This window comes from Erinaceus europaeus, chromosome 4 (assembly GCF_950295315.1).
Source record: "Erinaceus europaeus chromosome 4, mEriEur2.1, whole genome shotgun sequence".
Classification (NCBI taxonomy): domain Eukaryota; kingdom Metazoa; phylum Chordata; class Mammalia; order Eulipotyphla; family Erinaceidae; genus Erinaceus; species Erinaceus europaeus.
In genome coordinates this window covers 84,677,796-84,694,312 of record NC_080165.1, presented here as the reverse complement: position 1 = coordinate 84,694,312, position 16,517 = coordinate 84,677,796, and positions in this window count along the sequence as shown.

Below are 16,517 nucleotides of genomic sequence, written 5' to 3'. Positions count from 1 at the left end.
TTTTTAAATAAACTGCTGATGTTTCAATGTTCTAGGCTTACTTTTTCAGAGAAACAGAGAAAGCAAGGCAGAAAGAGAGAGAGAAGAAAATAAATCACACTGAAACTCTCACTAGGTTTAAACCTGTGTTATATGCATAACAATACAAAACACTACTCAAGAGAGGTATGTTACTTGCTCTACTTAGGACCTTTTGTCCTATGTCCTGAGAGTAAGATTTTTACTTTTTATTCATTTCTACACATGCTTTTATTGCCTAAAGCCAATGAGTTCTGTTTTACCACATATCCAGCAATTAATAGTTGATTTAGATCAAACCATTGGGTTGTTGGAAAAGCCGACTTATTTTTCTGTTTTTCTATGCAAAATGTGTCATGACTTTTTCAACAACCCAAGAGACTGTAGTAGTAGCATGTGATTCAAATTTCTGTTTTAGGGGGAAAAATGGGGTTGGGGGCCAGCCAGTGGCACACCTGTTTAAGTACACATAGTATTATAGTGTGTAAAGAAATGGTTCAGGTCCATCATTCAGTGAAGCATGGCTGCAGGTGTCTCTCTGTCACTTTCATTCTTTATCTCCCCCTCTCCTCTCAATTTCTGGGTCTATCAAAAATTAAAATATAAAAATAATTTTAAAAGATTAATAAAATACATTTTTTTTTAAAAAAAGGCTTCATTTCTTCCATGTTCATGAGGGGTTAAATAAACAGCTCTGCCTTATTTCCACTCTAAGATTTAGGTTGACAGGTCAATTTAAATCTAGAATTTTAGAAAATTTATGGCATAAAGATCAGAGTTAGGACTAGAAGGTAATTTTTTAAATCTTTATCTAGGAAAAATCACACACCATTTCTCCTCATATTCAATTAATCAAATCATGTGGTAAAGCCAAATGCCAATGAGCAGAGATTATATTTTTCACATGAAGTGGCCTGACAAGGAGAGATGCTATATAATTTTTAAAAAGGTGTGATGGCAACCACAAATAAACATAATTACAGTTGCAATTTAGGGAACACAGTAAGCATGAAAAATATTTTCTTAGTGGATAAGTAAACAACTATACTCGTGTATAAAAGATGTGATGTGTGTCCTATTGTGTCCTATTGCAATATTTTAAATTATTTTGTATTTCCTTTATTTTTATATTTATTTATTTATTCCCTTTTGTTGCCCTTGTTTTATTGTTGTAGTTATTATTGTTGTTATTGATGTCATCGTTGTTGGATAGGACAGAGAGAAATAGAGACAGGAGGGGAAGACAGAGAGGGGGAGGGAAAGATAGTCACCTGCAGACCTGTTTCACTGCCTGTGAGGCGATTGCCCTGCAGGTGGGAAGTCGGGGCTTGAACCGGTCCTTGCGCTTTGTGCCACCTGCATTTAACCTGCTGCGCTACCGCTCGACTTCCTTTTTTGTATTTCCTTTTGGAGGCTTCTAGTCTTGAGCCACTAAATTGACTTTAATAACCGACAATTTAAAAAACTGATTAAGAAATTTAAGCAGTGTGGGAGTCAGGCTGTAGCGCAGCGGGTTAAGCGCAGGTGGCACAAAGCACAAGGACCGGCATAAGGATCCCGGTTCGAGCCCCGGCTCCCCACCTTGCAGGGGAGTCACTTCACAGGTGGTGAAGCAGGTCTGCAGGTGTCTGTCTTTCCTCCTCTCTGTCTTCCCCTCCTCTCTCCATTTCTCTCTGTCCTATCCAACAACGACGACAACAACAATAATAATAACTACAACAACAAAAAACAACAAGGGCAACAAAAGGGAATAAATAAAATTTAAAAAAATTTAAAAAAAAGAAATTTAAGCAGTGTAAGTCATATTTTAAGTCTTGATTCTGTTAATTTCCTCATGGGAACATCATAGGTTTTTATGAGATATCTTGTATGTTAGCTGAGAGGAAGCATTAATACTATGAAATAATTATAGAGTTTAATTAAGATTTTAAAAGCCTAAGGTTAATATCTATACAACCAATCTGAGGACTTATATAGATGATAACTTCTATAAGAAAGGTATAAAAACTTAGGTATTGTTGGTATGCTTAACACTATTCTATTTACATAACTACTGTATTTTATTTACATAACCACTGCAGGGCATTGGTTCAATCCCCACTGGTTTATGATATGTTTTTGCTCTGCCCCCTCTCCTTGTCACACTCTGATTTTCACCAGTCACTTTTCTCTCCACCCTCTCTATGTCACATCCTGTTCACACCCTACTTGGGAAGTATATATAAAGACAACATTGTTCATTTTAGTTTAGTTTAGCTTAGCTTGGTATAGATTGCGCTGCGTCCTGCATGAATAAAGAGATACTGCGTACAGCTCAACCATGAGTCCCTGGTCGTCTGTTACCCGCCCGTGAAGCCAGCCCGTGGAAAACAACAGGTATTACTATAAAAGTCTCCACAAGAAAGTGATGTTTAAAGTAAGTCAGGATCAAGAACAATAAGAATTTGAAATATCAGGAAAATCTGAATAAGAAAATTTTCAACACTGTATAAGTGTGGTTGGTTTGGAAAAAAGTCAAGTGGTTAAAAAGATTAGTAAAAAGGGAATGCAGTTAACTATCCCTAATTCATTAGATGTGTCAGAAATCTCAGTATACAATTATAGAATTATAATGTTTGAAAGGCAAGTGAGATGAGAGCAAGAAAATTGTGAAAATTTAAAATATCTCAGAAACAGATGAGATTTAGAGTTAACAAATTCTCTATCTCTGTGTATTAAATGAAATGCCAGATTGACATTTGTTCTTAAATTATCTACCAGTTAAGACTAGGCATGGACTAATGGTAGAGCTACCAAACAAATTGGCCTTCATGTCTATACATCAATAATATTTGAATCTTGTAGTGATTAAATAACTCACTAGGATAGTGTGCTGCTTTGCCAGGTGCATGGCCCAGTTTCCAGTCTGGACCCCATCACACTGAAGGAAGCTTTGCTTCTCTTATTTTTCTCACTCTCTCTGCCTCTCTCTGTCTAAAATCAGTAAACTGACTAATAATATTTATGTCCTATATCATTCAGGGAAAAAAAGGTATAATGTTTTAATCACATAAGAAATTTGAGGATAAGCCAAATCAGATGCTCAAGAATGTAGTTTCCTCTCCTATTTGCAAACTAATTGATGAGCCTTCACTTAATACAGGGAGATAAGAAACTGCGGCATATGACATTCTGTGTTATAAACCATTCTTTGATATGGGAAGGGGGAAAAAAAAGACTACCATCCACTGGGAAGAAAGGAATAAGAGACACGAAAAAAGAGTCAGGCTTACATCAGCAATTCACACTTTTCCAGGAATCTCTAGCAGAATTCAATGTAAATAGACCATAGTCGTACCATATGGTCACTTTCAGCTGCAGAAAGAATAAAAAATAAAAATTATGGGTTTATGTTTATTTTGAAAAAAACTAGAGGTTCTGACAATAAACAACAAGAGACTGATAATTGTCACATATTACCACTTCACAGGATGACCAAGGAAATCAGATAAGAGTATGGGTACTAAAGGATCTGAAACATGTTAAAAAACCATGAGGAAATGAAATAGTATTTAGGAAAATAGAAACATAAAAATAAGCTTAGATAGCTAGCTGTTTGTGATCCCAATACATTTTCATATATACTTGCACTCAAACACCTACACTTAGGTGCTGTGTGTGTGTGTGTTTATATATAAACATTAAATCATATGTGTATATTCTTAATATGACATTGCCAATTTATACTAGTTCCTAATTAATTTTACCTTCAGGTAGAAACCTATATAATGCCATAGTCACATAATAAAATAACTCCAAAATAAAGATATATTCCTATTCTATTTATACAACTAATTTTTTTTCACAATGCTACTTGATAGAGTTATTTCAGGACCAAAGTGTTTATAATATACTCTAACCAAAGTGCTTATAATATACTGAGAGACTTTATTCTGAGAAGATTATTCAAATGAAAGCTTGGAGCATACAGATTTACCTTTACATTCTTTCTTATTGCCTACACTTTTGCTTTGTTCTCTATTATTCTATTCACCATTCAGATTATGAGACATTTTCTTTTGTCCCCTGTACTGTCATGATGATTCACAAAGTTGTTTCAGTTTCCACTGTATTTCACTTTATATTTCTGTTCTAGAACTGTGCAGTAAGCAAGAAGTCTCTTGCCTTGATACAGTGGCAAACCTACTCTGGCAATAATAAAGGCCTTGATGAACCATTTGCTGTTGCCTTTAAGTAAAAGACAAAAGACATACAACTGAAAAGAAACCAGAGTATGCTATTGCCTTTAAGTGACCAAGTTGATAAATGTTCACGGAGAGTCAGTGTTGAGAATGAATGCATATAGTCGATTTGACAGCCTGAGTGGTCAGAACTAGGAACATATTGGTGACAAGTTTTTTTTTTTTACTATTACCTTTCATCTTTAAGAATCTACATTGTCCTAATTTTTACCAAGAAATTATCAGTGGTGACGCTACTGATATTACTGAAAAAATTAGAGTTTGGTTTTTATTTGGCTTTTTTCCTTCTCTAACAGTCAGCAGTGTGGACCTTCATGGCACGAAGCGCAAGTACCAGTTCAAGGATCCTGGTTCGAGCCTCCAGCTCCCCATCTTCAGGGGGTCAGGGGGGTCGCTTCACCAGGTCTGCAGGTGTCCATCTTCCTCTCCCTCTCTCTGTCTCCCCCTCCTCTCTCCATTTCTCTCTGTCTTATCCAACAACAATGACATCAATGACAATAACAATAACCACAGCAATGATAAAACAACAAGGGCAACAAAAGGGGGGGGAGAAGTCCTCCTGGAGCAGTGGATTTGTGGTACAGGCACAGACCCTCAGCAATAAACCTGGAGGCAAAACAAAACAAAACATAAACACTAATCTAGTACTTGCACAGGTCTATGAAAGATGATGAATGACATAGTGGGGGTTGTATTGTTAAATGGGAATCTGGGGAATGTTATGCATGTACAAACTATTTTATTTACTGTTGAATGTAAAACATTAATTCCCCAATAAAGAAATAAATTATTTTTTAAAAAAACAAATACTTGCAGTTATTTAAGTTTTTTCTAAGGGTTTTAGTTAAATTTTCACTCCACTTAGTAAAAATATGTATGACTATTCTACTTATAAATATAACAGTTTAATATTAATATGTATAGGATTTTTCACAGAAAAATTCCTTTAGAAAGCTTTGTATCAGCAACTTCTTCCCCTTTCATCAGAAGGATTATAGATTAAGCTTTTCGGTCCTTATGCCATGTGGATCTTTGTACAAGCATTCAGTGAATCTACATTAGCACACTCTGTTTGTTATAACAATGCTGGAGGATAGATGATTAAAAAATCAAGAATTAAATTTATTTTTTTAATTATTTTTTATATTTGTTTATTTACTTTCTCTTTTGTTGCATTTTTTGTAGTTATTATTGTTGTTGTTGTTGTTAGAACAGAGAGAAATGGAGAAAGGAGGGGAAGACAGAGACTGGGAGAGAAAGACACCTGCAAACCTGCTTCACCGCCTGTGAAGCGACTCCCCTGCAGGTGGGGGGCTGGGGCTGGAACCGAGGTCCTTATGCTGGTTCCTGTGCTTTGCACCCACCAGAACTATATGAAAGTTAGGGAGTCAGGCGCGCTTTAACCCACTGTGCTACCGCCTGACTCCCTAACTTTCATATAGTTCTGGAGACTAGAAATCTGATATCAAGGTTCCAGCCTGTCAGTTCTGGAGATTATTCTTGCCTTTGCTACAGCATAAATTGCACGAAACGAATGCTGAACGAAATAAATCAAAAGGGCAAATACTGTAAACCTCACTCGTTTATAGAATATAAAGAAGCAAGGCAAAGAGACACACACATTCAAATAAAATATAAACTATGAGATTCTGACAAAGAACTGAGGTTACCAAAAAAGAAGAGGTGGGGCTAAATGTGTGGAAATGGTCTAATTATCTAGGGGGAGGTGAGCCTGGTACATTAGTAACCACTATGACAAGGTTACATAATTTGAAGAGAGCCAGAACTGTACCTCTAGAATGTATTCAGTTTTATAAACCAAAATTACTCAATTTCAAAAAAAATTGTTTTTCTTCTGAATAAAACTGCCACCGATGGTCTATCTAACTACCATGTCAGATGTGAGGGCAATCTGGCTGCGAAATCTGTCACCCCATTGATAGCCAGGATTGATTTGGCTGATCTGGCTGGTTAGGCGGGTGTCCCCTTCCTCCCTCACTGCTCCATGTGCGTCCCTCCCAAAGCTGCCTGCTAGGTCGAAGAGGATAGCCTTTCCTGAATAGAGACAGACCAGTCTTTGGTCGAGGCTGCGCTCCCCTGCTAGAACCTCCAAACAAGCTCTCAAGGTCCAACTACCATGTAAAGTTACACACTATGAAAAATGGTTCTATCAGATCTCACTGTTGCTTATTTTAAAAACATATATAATTGGGCAGTCTATGTAATGAACTTCCATGTCTGATGCTCAAACGTTCAATTCCTAGAACCGCCATAAATCATAGTTGACCAGTCCTCTGGAATATAATAATAATAATAAATAATAGGTGGAATGGGGTTATTCTTTTAAAATATTGTTCATTTATTCAAATATTTGGCTGTGTTATAGGGCAAAATTTGCATCTGTCTTTAAACTCTACAATGCCTGTTATATACATTACATACTGGTCTAATGTTTATTATGGAATGAGAGTAATATAGAAATATTACTTTTGTAGAGAGGATTTCTCAGTTGACAAAAAACAGTTAAACTAGTTGACTGCACATATTGCAATGTGCAAGGACCCAGGTTTGAGACCCTGGTCCCCACCTACAGGGGTAAAGCTTTGTGAGTGGTGAAGCAGTGCTGCAGATGTCTGCCTCTCTATCACTCCCTTCCCTTTCGATTTCTGGCTGTCTCCATCAAATAAATAAATAAATAAATAAATAAATAAATAAATAAATAAATACAGCTTAATTGTATTTCTCCAACACTGGTCCCTTAGAAATCTTTGTTTTACCCCATTAATGCAACATAGAACATTTAGTAACTAGAGTGGTCAGATTCTGTCTGAATTCACTCAGATGAATCTTAAAAGTTGTCACTCTCTCAACTGCATTGTGTTACTTTTGTCATATTGACTTCTATTTGCTACTACAAAAAGTGTGTGAATACAGAACTTCGGGAGTTTCTACATTCAATGACAGTGACTGCGAATTCCATCTTCTCAATACTTTTTCACCAATATTTCCAAATCTACCTAATCTTGGATAGAAAAAAGAATAAACTCTAAAATCACCAGATTATTATTGCCTTGTGGAGATTTTTGTTTTAAGGGATAAATGTTAACTGCTATTCTTCAGCTGATGTTAACTGATTGATGATCTTTATTAGTACAAACACTGATAGATTCAATTTTATGTATTAATAAATGGAATAAAGGTTGGGCATTCTAATTCAGAATATCAGTCAATAGAATATTGATTAAAATTAATCAAGGATAATCAAAACCATGGACTTTTATATCTCCAAATGATTTCCTTCTAAACAGACTGGCAGTTGTAATTTTGATACAAAATAAGTATATAAAAATGTCTATAAATAGATTCTAAAGCAATTATGTCTGAGAGTCAGTCATAGAAAATGGATAAAATAATGTCTGTTAGAGCATAAGAGGAAATAAGATAGTGAATATGAACCAAAGACTCACAGTAACAGGTGAAATCACATTTTGAAGGTGATTTGCACATAAATAACTTGCTTCACTACTGCCTGCTAAAATTTTGAAACATACAGCTATACAGGAATGCTGGCCTGATTATACCCTTGGATAGTCTGCTAGAGCTATCTAATAAGTCCATCTTATTTGTCATGTGGTGTTCATTACAGTTGGGTCAAATAAATAATTTTCTCTGCCTTTTTGATTACTGGCATGAGGATATAATCAGCTTGGAAGAAACACATAGTTATCTGTGCTAAATAAGTGAAATATAAAATTTTTGTCAACATATTAAAAAGAATTAATCAGTTCTTTCACATGTCTAAACTATGATTCCTGTCACGGAAGAGCACCAATGATAAAACAAAATTAGAATGGATTAAGCAAAAAATCAAACCTGATTTTCTGATTTTTCTAAGTGTGCTAGGTTAAGTAATTACATTATCTCCTCAGGTTTTGGGGACATTTTTTATAAAAATTTTTTTTTCTTTATTTGATGAAAGAGAAAATGAGAGAAACCAGAAATATCCAGTCATATGTGCTAGGGAATCAAACCTTGTGTTAGTATGCAAAGCACATGCACTACCTGCTGAGTCATCTTCCCTAGGGATCAGGCATCTATTACAGACAGGATTTTTTAAAATTGTGGTAATGTTGATTACAGGACTATATGATTTAAGGATACCGTTTCATACCTCATCCTAATGCATATTAACACACCCTGCCCATAACCAATGTACCAATAGTTCACCACCAATAGTTTAGTGTCTACTGAACTTCCTGAATTCAAGTACACTCTCTTAAGTCCCACCCCCTATGGTGATTTCAGCATTGCAGGCAGAGACTAGGGCTTGCTCTATTTTGCCTTTTTCTTATCCCTTGTTTTGTTTCTTTATATGTCATATATAAGGAAAACGGCTTTTCTTTTGTTCCTTCTGTTTCTTTAGTAATTGCTTACCTATAACATTTTATGACTCTGACAAATTCCTTTTTTGTGGAAAAAATGTAGAAGATCTGGTTTCTCCTAAAGCACGACAGTTGAAAATTCATTCTTGAAAAAATTCCTGAGACTGAGAGGGGGAAAAAAAACCCTCAAGATAGAAGCAAAAAGTGCCCATCCCTATCTCTTTTATTCTAATCATTAAGGGAAAAGGAGGCTAGGGAAATGAAGTAAGTTCAGCACATTTAGAAGGTTATTGTATGAAATGTTTTAGTGTCAGTTTCTAAGTCAAGCTTGCCTCTAATGAATGATGAGTTGACTTAATTTTTTTAAGTTACCCAGACTATATCCCTTCCTTTCCCTTGCACCGAGGTTATCTTCCTGGGGTTTGAACTAGTTAGTGTACTAGGGAGCATGATAATATGTCTGTTCTATGGGGTGTCCCACTGCCTGGACCCCACCCCAAACTAAATCTTCACTGTTCTTCTGGGACCTAAGAAACCTTGAGTGAAGTGGGTTTCTTGACACTCTCTATAGTTACACTCAGGCTGAAGGCAAGTATTAAAGTTACCTTGGTTATAAATTGAGACTTTCCCCCCTTTATTTATTTATTTATTTATTCCCTTTTGTTGCCCTGGTTGTCATTGTTGTTGGATAGGACAGAGAGAAATGGAGAGAGATGGGGAAGACAGAAAGGGGGAGAGAAAGGAACCTCCAGACTTGCTTTACCGATAGTCTGTGAAGCGACTCCCCTGTAGGTGGGGAGCCAGGGCCTTGAACCTGGATCCTTATGCCAGCCCCTGCTGCCTTGTGCTACCTGTGCTTAGCCTGCTACGCTACCACCCTCCCTTCCCCTACTTTCTTTTATATGTTGATTTTTTCCTTCTTTCCTTCCTCTTCTCTGATTCTTGACTTCCCCATCTGTCTCCCCCCGTCTCTCTCTGTCTCACGCATCTATCCATCTTTCTCTCTCTCCTCTCCAGTGTGTGAAGCTATTACAAAACTGAGTTCTTAGTTTTTCATTGTAATAGAAACTAACAAGAGGGCCGTATATTGTCAGAGAAGGGCTTTTAGAGGGCTTATCTGTGAAAGGAGAAGTGTGAAAGGGGGGGGTTATAAGGGAGATAACATAGAAGTCATCAATAAGTTCATATGCAGGCTCTCTTTTTAAAGGTATTATAGTATACAGGTGGCGTGGGATTAGTAACAACCATCTAATCAGGAATGAAAGGTAGAGCCTGTCTCAGAACTGCACAAGTGCTCTTTCACACAATATGTATGCTTGTTAGGGAAAGCCAGGCTTAGAGATTATGCAATTAATGAACCCACAGGTGTTAGGGGAGAGAATAGTACATTAACTTTTTTATTTCAATCAGTGCAATGCAATATTTGGTATCTGAACCATCTGCTAATTATCATGTTAATGATAGATTTAGCAATAATACTCAATTAAAATGAGACAAAATACAGTAATATGGTGGTGAATGTATGTATCACAAGAATACAAAATAATTGAACTTGTTCTTAAGATATGTGAAGGGTATGTGTACAATTATTTATTATCATTATTATGTTTTACATGTTATTAAGTAAGTATTTATTTACAGTCTGTCTGGGCAGTGGTGCACCCAGAGAAGCACATTTAGTATAAAGCACAAGGATTTATGCAAGGATTCGACTTGGAACCCTTCAAGCTTCCCACCTGCAGGGGAGGACACTTCACAAGTAGTGAAGCACGTCTGCAGGTGTTTATCTTTCTCTATCCGTATCTCCACCTCCCCTCTCAATTTTTCTCTGTCCTGTCAAATAAAATGGAAAAAATGGATGCTAGGTGCAGTGGATTCCTAGTGCCAGCACTAAGCCCCAGTGATCTCTGGAGGCAAAAAAAAAAAAATCTACAGGACATTTGTTGATACATGAGTACCTTCCCCTGACAGGTAGACACCTGTCTGAACATCACTTCTACCAGCAACTCAACTTTTCACCATTGAACCTTCACAGTTTTTAAATATTCTACAACCAGTTTTGCTTATTTTATAGTATTAATAGTTTGAAATAGAATGTACAAAATAATTTTTGTGACATAACTTGTGAAAGCTAATGTTATGAGAAACAACCTACCCCATGGAAATGTTATAATGAGTATCTGACATTCTTTTTTAGTATTAATATAAAATATTAAAACATTTTTAAAGCATAAAAATGTGATTAAGATTTCAAATAAGATTCTAAGTCTAGGCAATTTCAATAAAATAGTTTCCAAGATAGCCATCATATAATCTGACTCCAATTCATTTTATTGTTTAACTTGCTCATCCAAAGCTAGGTACATGTTCTGAAAGAAGATGACATTTGTATTTTATAATAGTTCTAACTTTGAATAATTTTTATAAAAAGAAAATATAGTAAATCATGATCATAATCACCAGGAATGAGTGATTATGATCCTCTTTTAAGCTTACTGTATATGATTCTTCACTGGTTCTTAAAAGGCTAGCACTAGATTTGTTGCTTGTTAGTAAAAATTAAACAAAGGAAATCTAAACATTGAAATGCTATTTCTAAATCCATGTGAAAACTAAGGAAAGTAAAAAAAAGGAAATAAATAAATGAAGTTTATAAAGTAGAATTGCTAATTTGAAGCCTTAGGTTAGCAGGCAAATATTCACTCCTCTAACCCATCAGTTCACAGAACTATGCTAGTATGATTCTCAGTCTCAACTGATTCCTTTAAAAAATGACTATTGCTTTTGACTGATGCTAAAATTAATGAGGTGTAAGTTTACTTTTTCAAAAATGTCATCAAATCCTGATGCATTTACTTTCTAGTTTTGTCAACAGTAGAATTTTTGGTGTATAAAACAGTTGAATAATCCGTATATAAAAAGATAGACTTGGAAACAACTTAAATGTGAAACTTGGTCCTTATTAACACCATCACCTAAGTAAATTACTTAAACTCGATTTCTTAATATCTCAAAACAGAGACACAACTACCAACAGGATAAATTTTATATAAAGACTAAATGAAATAGCAACTTTGTAACATGATGTCACATTACAAATCTCTGTTGGGGCACCAGGAAATAAAAGAGACTGAGCAAGCAATGTAATTCACTATATCAACAAAAAGAAAGACAAAAATCAAAAGATTTGGGTTCCCGGAAGATGGCGGACTGAGAAGCTACTAGTGGCTGAGCTCTGACCACATCTCCTGGAAACGGTAGGATTTTCTGCCTTTAGTAGGCCAGCCAATAAGGGGTCCTAGCTGTGACACTAAGGAGGTAACTATAACTTAATTTGGGTTAAGAATTAGAGTAGGAAAAAAGGGGAAAAATTTTTTTTCTTCTTTTAATTTCTAAGCCTACCTCCTTCCCCGCCCCCACCCCCATAACCAGTCCCTGGGGACCAGCTCCTGCTAGGAGCTCCTTTTCTTTACCAAATTCCTGTCCCACCAGGGAATATCACTAATTCTAAGTCTATACCCTTCTGAAACCTCTGGCCTTTTTTCTTTCTAAGTAGCCAACCCCCCCACCTCACCCCACATAGCTAATTAAAAATTAAAAATAAATACATAAAAAACCCTTTCCTTTCACTGCCCTTTTATGACTGTTCTTTTTATCTTTTTCTTTTTTTTCTATCTCTCTTCATTTTTTTTTCCTTTTTCTCATTATTGTCATCCTTTCTTCCTTAATCCTACAGCTTCCAAAGTCACAACCCCCAGCCCCCACACCAACAAACAGTGTGCTTTTTTTGAATTTACTGATACACATTTGGGAATATCCTATCACTGCTCTTTAATTACAGCTCTTATTCTTATCTTTTCCCTTTTCTCTCTCTTGCCTCTTTTTTTTTTTGGTCATACACTTCTTCCTTCTTCTTTGCCTTTCTGAATTTGTGAATTATTTTGGGGAAGAAATCTGACTCAGAGTGGACTCTTTACGGGTGTATCTCTGCTCTAGTTCTTTTTCCCCTCTTATTACCCCTAGAATATTCAGTGGATAGTAGATTTGCATAACTGTCTATTCTTGCTATCACTTCTTTCTTTTCTCTTTCTTTTTCACTGGGATTTGGTTACTATTTATTCATGGACTGGAGAAATTGTTTGGCTAACTGGTAACGATTAAAATACTTCAATACTTGCTTCAGTTGCTACTGTAATAACTTCTTCTTCTTCTAGCGTTTGCCCTTCTTTCGTAGCCAGTCAAAAGCATCAGGTTGAGCCTGATGTAAAGTTTCGAGACCTCCTTTGAATCTGGAGAGGTGGCAGTCGTTGACTATGTGGGTCATAGTCTGTAGCCGCAGGGGCAGTTTGGGTCGTCTCTGACTCCCCAGCGATGGAACATAGTGGCGCACTGGCCATGGCCTGTTTGATAGTGGTTGAGGAGAGCCCAATCATAACGTGCTAGGTCAAAGCCGGGTTGACACTTGCAGGGGTCTGTGATGAGGTGTTTGTTCTTTACCTCAGCCAACTCTGTTTCCAAGAGACTGGAACAGAGAAGTTCAGTGTAGGCGTAGGGGACCAGATTGGGTGACAAGACGTCAAGCGTTGAACAGGGTGGGCAAAGATATCCGCATATATTGGCAGGTCCGGTAGAGCGTAGACGTGGAAAATGAACTTAGATGATGCTGCATCCCGACGAATATCTGGTGGGGCGATGTTGCCAAGAACTGGCAGCCATGGAACCGGAGTGGAATGGATGGTTACAGAAACTATCCTCATGGAGGAATATAATTTAGAATCGACCAAGTGGACATGGGGGCTACGGAACCATACTGGGGCACAGTATTCTGCAGTGGAATAGCATAATGCCAGAGATGATGATTGTAGTGTGGAAGCGCTCACGCCCCATGAGGAGCTGGCCAGTCTTGCAATGATGTTATTCCTTGCGCCCACCTTTGCTGCAGTTTTTATGAGATGTTTGTGAAATGACAGAGTGTGACCGAGAGTAACGCCAAGATAGACTGGCTGGGCTTCATGCCGGATTCTCGTATCGCCAAGCTGCACATTAAGCTCACGCGAGGCCGAGGCATGGTGTAGATGGAAAACAGATGATATCGTTTTTGCAGTGCTAGGGATTAGTCGCCATTTTTTACAGTAATCAGATATCAGAGACATGTTTTTCGTGAGTGTTTCCTCGAGGATGTCAAACGTGGATGCCTGAGTTGCACAGCAGATGTCATCAGCATAGATGAACTTCCTTGAAGAAGTTTCTGGGAGGTCACTGATGTAAATATAAAATAGTGTAGGAGCCAGAACAGAGCCCTGGGGAAGGCCACTTGAGACAAGTCTCCATCTGCTAGACTTGTCACCCAGATGTACCCAGAATCTTCTGTTTTGGAGAAGAAATGATATAGTGTTGGCCACCCATGGAGGCAGGCATCTTGAGATCTTGACCAGGAGACCATGGTGCCAGACCGTGTCATAGGCTGCTGTGAGATCAACAAAGATAGCACCCGTCTTTAAATTCTTCTGGAATCCATTTTCAATGGAAGTTGAGAGGGCCAAGGCTTGTTCACAGGAAGATCTTCCTGGGCAGAAACCAGCCTGGACAGGTGATAGGAATTTCTCTGTAAGATGAGAAATACGTGACAGAAACAGCCTCTCAAGGATTTTGTAACACACGGAGAGTAGAGAAATTGGTCTATAGCTGGCGGCCAGTGTTGGGTCTTTCTTTGGTTTCAAAACCGCTATAATCTTCGCATGACGCCAAACTTTGGGTATAGACTCAGATTCCAAGATGTGGGACAGGAACGAAGCGAGCCACTTCTTTGCCGCGGGGCCCAGGTTAAGAATGAGTTCTGGGGTAATGTTATCATAGCCAGCAGCTGTTCCCGGTTTAACCCTCTTCAAAGCGTCTTCCAGTTCAGACAGTGTAAAGGGAGAGATTTTTGGAGATGGACAAGATAACCGGGAGTGGGATGACCACTCATGGGAAATTTCTCTTTTCCAGACTGGGTCGATCTTATCACGTCCAACTTGAGTTAGGTGACTGGCCACTGAGTTTGGAGATACGAGAGGATGGGAGACGGGATGGGGTTGGCTACTGGCACCCAGGATGCATTGGATCGACCTTCCCGTGGTGCATCTCATGAGTACCCATTCATTGGAGAAACTGACGATCCTTCCTAGCCGACTGAGTCCACATGGATCCCAGTCACTTTCAAAGCCAGCAACAAGCAGCTCCTGACAGCTTTCAAGCTGTTGGTCCTGCTCTTCGAGTCCTCCAACTTAATGTTGAGGGGCTGTCCTTTGCCAAACGCGTTCTTATTGGTCATATGGCGATTCAGCATCAGGCAGATGTTATCTGCCTACAAGAAACACATATAGCAGTCGATGAAGCTGCTCGATTCACCATCAGTGGATTCGATTTAATATGCTATAATCTCCATCCTAAACATGGCCGAGCTATCTACGTCAAATCGTGTCTTGCGGACATTGACCATACGGTCTCTTCGACCTAGCCCAAATCACCCAGCCGTTTATGTTGGAGACTTTAATAGTCATCACCAAGACTGGGGATATTCCTCCACTCGTGCTGACGGCTCTATCTTAGCCGACTGGGCTTCAGCGAATGACCACTCCCTATTATATGATCCCAAACAGCCAGGCTCTTTTCACAGTGCTAGATGGAATAAAGACTCGTCACCCGACCTGTGCTGGATTAGCACAGTCAATGGCCAAGCCTTTCCTGCTACAAGACAAGTTCTCAAGATCTTCCCACACAGTCATCACTGCCCAGCTATCATCCACATTGGTCTCCAGCTCCCACTGATTCTGTGCTCGGAGAAACTAAGATGGAACTTTCGGAAAGCAAACTGGAGTCTGTTCAGTGATCTTACCAACAAATCTATTCCTGCAATTCCAATTAACTCTATCCCCTCTGAAGATTCCTACAGGCGCTTCCGCCAAGCCATCTTCAAAGCAGCTTCCCAAGCCATTCCTCGTGGGAGACGTGCTAACTATATGCCTTGTCTTGATGCTGAATGCGAGCAACTACTAAAGCAGTATGATAAGTCGGGTGACCCAGATGTGGCTGACCATCTCATTGCCTCCCTGGATGCAGCACGCCAAGCCCACTGGCAACAATTCACGGAAAGTCTGAACTGTAATTCCTGAGGTTGGTGAGTGCAATTGTCATAAAGGTATTTAGTACAGTGTTACTTTTACTCAAGAAACAACAACTGAGGAAAAACAGAGCATAAAAAAAGAAACACATAAATAAAAAAAATGGGTAGATCAAAAACAAATAAAATTGCTACTCCAATGAATGAAGACAGGAGCCCAGAAGAAACTACAAATCAGCCAGAAGTAACCATAGATAAGAATAGTATGCGGGAGTCGGGCTGTAGCGCAGTGGGTTAAGCGCAGGTGGCGCAAAGCACAAGGACCAGTATAAGGATCCCGGTTCGAGCCCTGGCACCCCACCTGCAGGGGAGTCACTTCACAGGCTGTGAAGCAGGTCTACAGGTGTCTTTCTTTCTCTCCTCCTCTCTGTCTTCCCCTCCTCTCTCCATTTCTCTCTGTCCTATCCAACAATGACAACAACAATAATAACTACAACAATTAAACAAGGGCAACAAAAGGGAATAAATAAATAAAATATATATTTAAAAATTTTTTTAAAAAGTATGCAAGCAATAATAAACTTATTAATCACAGAAATGAAAACAACATTGGAGGAAAGGAATGGCAGTATTAGGTAAACAACAGTTGAGACCCTCAAGGAAAATACTGATTATCTTGAGGCAATTAGAGAACTGAAAGCTTAAATAGCTGTAATGAAGAAAGAAGTTGAGGCAAGGGAAAGCAGACTAACAGAAGCAGAAAACAGAATTAGT